We start from the raw sequence: 6,119 nt of genomic DNA on the forward strand, positions 1-6,119 counted from the left end.
TCAAATCTCAAACAATGAATTTGGTGGAATGTCTTTTTGCCTTCATAGTATTGTATAATAAAGCATTCTGTCAGCATCATGAACTAAGAACTCAGATGTATATAATTAAATCCCCACATTGCATTCAATATCTTGTTTGCCATCTCTTTCTAATCCAGTTATACTTAATATGAGAGTCTGCAGAACACAAATGTTGAACTATATTTTTTCCGTAGATCATTATTTTGTCTGTAACTACACCTGAAACAAATGTTTATCAGTAATTTTTTTCTCTTAAATAAGTATGGAAAGCAAACATTGGTTTATAAAGGTATACAGATTTAAAACGTGTGGTTTGTGTTCTCTGGTCACTGACACCATATAACTCTGAACATTTGAAGTGCATGCTGCACCAGATTTTTGATTACCCATAATGACTTTGAGTAGTTGATGGTTGTGGTAAAACCATTTTAGCTAGAAACTGTTTGAGTCAGGAATGAGGTACCAATTTGTGTTGGTGGTGCTCAGTGATATGGAACATTTCATTCTTCAAGCAGATGCAAGAACCTGGGAGACTGGGAATTGTCTGGCTGGTCACACTTCAGTTGATCCTTCAGCTATTTTGGGATAGGTTTCTCTTATTATTCCAAATACTGAGAAGTAATCCCAAATTGCAGTTTTTAATCCCGTCTGAAAATGTGAACTAATTGGTATTTTCTAGGGGAAGGCTAATCTCAATTATTTATCTTTTTTTAAATGACACTACTGGGTAGAACTTTTGTAGATATACATTGAGATTGCCCACTTCCGTTCAATGAATGCTCTCACTGTAATGAACAATCCTCTTCAACAAGAGTCTAAGATTTTTAAACCTCTTTTATATTTAGCAGTCATTGAAAATCATTGCTGTCTTGTATAATACATATATGTTTGTAATTCCAGTATAATTTATTAATGAACAAGATGAAGAGATAGACAATGAGATTTTTGCAGTTCACAGAGGGCTTTTAAACATAATTACATGTTCAAGTCTCATTTATGCTCCTTCTAAGGTAAAGGACACATCAGGTGAGTCTGTGAGCTGACTTTTCAGTGCTTTCAATGTAGGATTCATAGTCTATGCTTAGCTGCAATGTCAGCTAAGCTAAATACTAAGAGTTTTCCATCTCAATTATGCTTCCCCCATAACTTAGAGGTGAAATTAATGCTATCTTGGGCTTGCAACTCTACTTGCATGACAATTAGATATTTATTTGCATGTACTGTAGACATGCCTATTGCTTCCATATAATTAGGGATGACTCAGCATGGAACCTGGAGTTTAAATGATGATCAGGTGAAGTAAAGAAGAAACATACAAGTACTTAATGTTGATCTCTAAATTATTTGCCATCATCTGTTACTGGAGGGAGGTTAACTGATGAGGGGAGCTGTTGACCTGTTTTACTATCATGATGATTATGTTTCTTCATCCAGGGGAAATTATAGATTTTTAAGAGGTTTGGAGGTTTGGGAGTCTATGTAATTCAGTAATTAGTACCAGTTTGCTACATAATTGTTAAATAATGCAGGAAATACAGAATTGCAGGCCACAGAATATTGGCATCTATGGATCCCTGGGATGAAATCTGGAAAAGGAGCTTTTCATTGAGGCTGCCCTGTTGCCTCATGACAAGTCAAGATATTTAGAAAGTTTCAGTGTGAGGTCTTGCTTTTGGAAGAGTGATCTGTGAAGAAAATTTTGTCTTTGTATGCAGCCAGTGATGTCTTTAAATACTTAAGTCAAGAACTGTGCCATAACTTGTTTCTTTGCACTCCATGTGTCAAAGTCTATAAAACAAACCTGGGAAGAAAGACCAGACAAGAAATGGGGTATGCTCCACTCAGAACCTAAACTTGACAAGTAGGGAGCAGAGCTTGATGAGTCCTTACTCCTTGGTTCAGAGGCAGCCTTTGAGAATCCCTTATGTGGAAAGCACTTCTGAGCACAGTATTATTCTATAGAAGTCTTCATCTGTGACAGGTTTTGACAGAAAAAAAAAAAAGTAAATCTCTATAAAGTTTCTTATTTGACCTCCTTTACAGTGTTCAGTTTGGGGCAGAGCAGAAACTGCCTTGGCAAGCAATAAGTTCCATTCAGGGACTTAGGCAGAGTGACTCAGAAGCAGATGGATTTCTTTATTGATGATGGTAGTGTTGAATTAAAATAACGTTGAATTGATAATACTGAATTAAAATAACCTAGTGCTTTGGATGGATTGAGTGAACTGATTTATTATTTTCCTAGCTTAAAGGACAAATATTTTGCTGATGTTGCCCATGCATAAGAACTAGTGGCTATTATTTATAAAACCCAAAGCATGAAAAAGGATGAATGCCCCATTAAAGCTGAAGAGAGGCGGAGAAAGTAAAGGCTGCATTTTTTCTTGTACAATATTTATCTAGCTAATGCTAGATGACTGAGCTCACCAAGGAACCAAATCCTAGCTGCTGAGTGCTGATATCCTAATAGTCCTCTGCTGCCTAGTCGCAGAGAGTCTATCACTCTTTTCACACACCTTCTGTCAAAAAGTGAAGTTATAAATTGTAACTAAGCCCCAGGAGAAAAAAAGCAGATAGCTGGCCAGTATCTGCAGCTGTATTTATCCTTTTGGTGGGAATGCATGTGTGGGGTCAGGGAAACACATACGCAAGAGGAGTAATTTCAGAATCATGGTGGGAAAAGCACAGACTGAGAAGAGATCACCAAAGAGGCTACCAGGTAGTAGCAGATAGACTGCAGTTTGCTTTGTGTATCTTCCTAGCCTCAAATCTGAATTATTCCACAGGGCAAAGCCTATACTTTCCACCTATTCCAGGTCAAAGCCTATACTTTCTACCCATATAGTCCCTGCAAAAACTCATTTTTCCTGTAAAGACTGAGTGACCGCAGCATCTGGCTGAGTTCATGTTACAAACCACAAGATTATAACATTGTCATCTATACTGACTACTGCCTGAGTCTGCTTTGATGTTTTTGCTCTTAACAGGTAAGCTCACAGAACACTAGGCAGTGCTGGTAAAGACACCAAAACTGGGTCTGTTGTGAAACTGTAGCCCTAGCAATTTAAATTGTGATCTTCTTTGCAAACATTATTCCACTGAAGACTGTCAAAATCTGTTGCAACAGGGCCACCACTTAGTAGGGAGATTCTGACTAATAGGCAGGCAGCCATCACCAGCACCCCAGCTAGCCACTTACGGTACTAAAGCTGACCATATTTTTTCTTAACTGAATGGAGAAAGACTCATAATGCAGAAGAACTTTATCTACATGGAACAGTTTTTGCCAGACACCCCTTATCATGCAAATGCAAAGCCAGCTGCCTAGAAATGACATGAAATTAAATGACATAATGGAACACTCTTTTCCTTTAAATTACAATACTCAGCCAGAAGAAATGGCTGTGCAATTCATCACCTACCTGTCTTTTGAACATATGCCTGCTCCAAAACTGCATGGTTTAAAGAACAGAAACCATCTTTACTCAAATACGCAACTTGATACTAACTCCATTCCAAGAGTGAATTACCACATCTGCTAATCTCTCTGCCTTATGCAGCAGCTCCATCCCGGCAAGTATCTCTCCACAGGGCTGGACATTCCAGGCATGACATCACTGGAAATGGTGCCAGATTAAATTACACATGGGCAGATGGATAATGCAGTATTCAGCAGATTCTTGACATGAACAAAGCATTTGTTTTTTGCATCTATGTGTTTAAAACTACATTTTCAACTGAATTCACAAGCAGTTGCTCTCACATTCAAGAAATCTTCCATTTAGGGGGTGCATATTTACCAGAGAAAAAGATAGGGAGTCAAGAGCTGTCTATTTCAGATCAGGGGTGCATCCATCATTAACTCTGTATGCAAACACCGCTCCTAAAATGTTTGCTACATTTTTTTTCTCTTTTAGGAGCATATGTCTTCTTCATCCTCTGAGCTAGGGGTCTTTTTTGCTCCCCTGTAAGCAACAGTATCAAGAAAGTCAGTAAAAAGTGTTTCATGACAATCTGTTTTCCTAACGCTGCTTTTAATCAAATTTTCAGTGAAGTTTGGACTTCCAGTAACACTTTGGGCTTCATTCTTAGGCTGTGTTAGGGAAAGGGAGGTGACAGAGAGGATTCTTGTGGCAGTAAAGTGCCTGCAAGAATGATTTTCAAAATTACAAGTAACTTCACAATGAGATTCTGCTTGTATTAACTTGTAAAATGCTAAAACACATGGTCAGACTCTCCTAACAGCACTAGCCAGCACAGAGGCACAGGCATAACTGAACCTCCACCCAGCTGCTCCCCACATTGGAAGAGTAAGGCTGGTGCTAAACTGGAGCAGATGATCATTTCTAGGGGGAGCAAAGAATATGATCCTAGTTAGCACTTTCACGAGGCAACATGATTCAGAAAAACACTTCTGCCCTGCAGAAGTACCCAAATGGGACCTGACAACATCTGGCCTAAAGCTTTGAAAGTGAATAGTTTTGGGTTTTGTTTTTTTTTCTTTTTTTCCCCTTTTTAAAAAAATAAAATGTACACATATTCAAACAACTAGAGAGAAGCAACTGGGCATCCAGCCAGCGTAAGAGCCCAGTAGAAAAATAATTGTGGAGCTACCGCATTATCCTTTTACAGTGCAGATGATGAGAAACCTGTGACTCAGAGCAGTTATTTCTTCCAGAAAAAAATAATCAGTTTTTCACTTTAGCTTTCTTAGCAGTAAAGTGAAGCAAAATATATGAGCAAGATTGCTAATTATGCTATGTCAAGCAAGTTCTATCACTTAATAGCTCCACTGGAATGGTATGTCAAAGCAAAACACTGCAGACGTGTGTTGCATATTCTCTGCCTATTGCCATTACTGCTACGACAAATGTAAACATTTATGGAACAGCTGAGCACTTTGACAAATATAAATCAGCTTTTCTGAAGAGATAAAGTGCTATGTGCTGACCATAAAGAACAGCTCTGAATCATGAAGTTGGGTCTTCAGAGCTGAGAAACGGTGATGAGAGCTGTGAAAACAACGCTCTATTGGATAAAGTTTAATTGCCTTCATCTCTGCGAGGACTTCAGTACAACAATAATTCTGGTAACAAGGAAATAAATTAAATTTCTCCCATGAAACTGATGACACATAACATCGGAAATGGTGTTCCTGGTGACCTTGGAAGAAAAGATAGGGACAAAAAGTAACCTAGCTTCCTACAGCTCCCATGCCCCTAGATACCAGATACTAAGCAGCCAGTTGGCAAAAAAACTTTTATAGAAAGTTTTGCAACCAGCCTTGAGAATGTTGTCTGATAGTGCTTACAAAAAATTTACAAATCAAACATTTGTGCCACAGGAGTAATCACAACTTAATACTAAAAGGTGGTAAGAGTCATTCTAAGACTCTATATGAACTGAGTTGACACATTTTCAGCCCTTAAAATTAATATATGACAGAAAAAAAAAAAACAACAAATGAACCAAACAAAAGAAAATCCCCACCTATCTCAAAATATAATAACAAGTACTTAATTTTTTTTGCTTGATCACTGCCATGAAAGAAAGTTTTGCCACAAAAGCAGCTTCTTTGGATTTCTTTAAACGTAGTTGTCAGTGTGGGAATGCAATTAGGTAAAAGAATCCAGAATATTAGAAAACTTTGAGTAGAATTTTGAAGTCCAAGTTAAAAGCAACTGAATATATCTTTCCCCTTTCTTCCAGCCCAGATTTAATTTAGAAATAACAAATAAGGGTGAACCTAGTGCAAGTTAAGTAACTCAAATGTTGTTTCCTTACCTCATGTTGACTTTCCTATCCCCATCCAGATTCAGATTCCTAAATAAGCTTTTAAAATAATCCAGGAGAGCTTGGTGGTTTGGCAGTAGACAGAAAGATGGTGAAGAAAGACTGCTTTACTCCAGCAGTAGACATCTTTTTGCTCTATGGTAACTCATTTAGTTTAGAAAGGAGGAACTGTGAGTGTAACTGGTGAAACAAAGCAAAGATTTCCAGACATTGTCTAAGCTGCAGTTTGCATGCCTTTATGGATAATTCCTACTCTGAAACTCACAAATAAGTAAAGAATAATAGTTAAAAGAGTAATGGTAAGA

Source organism: Pezoporus flaviventris, unplaced genomic scaffold (genome assembly GCF_033815535.1).
Source record: "Pezoporus flaviventris isolate CSIRO_AGI_PZ_B2104156 unplaced genomic scaffold, CSIRO_AGI_Pfla_v1 ptg000015l, whole genome shotgun sequence".
In the NCBI taxonomy this organism is placed as follows: domain Eukaryota; kingdom Metazoa; phylum Chordata; class Aves; order Psittaciformes; family Psittacidae; genus Pezoporus; species Pezoporus flaviventris.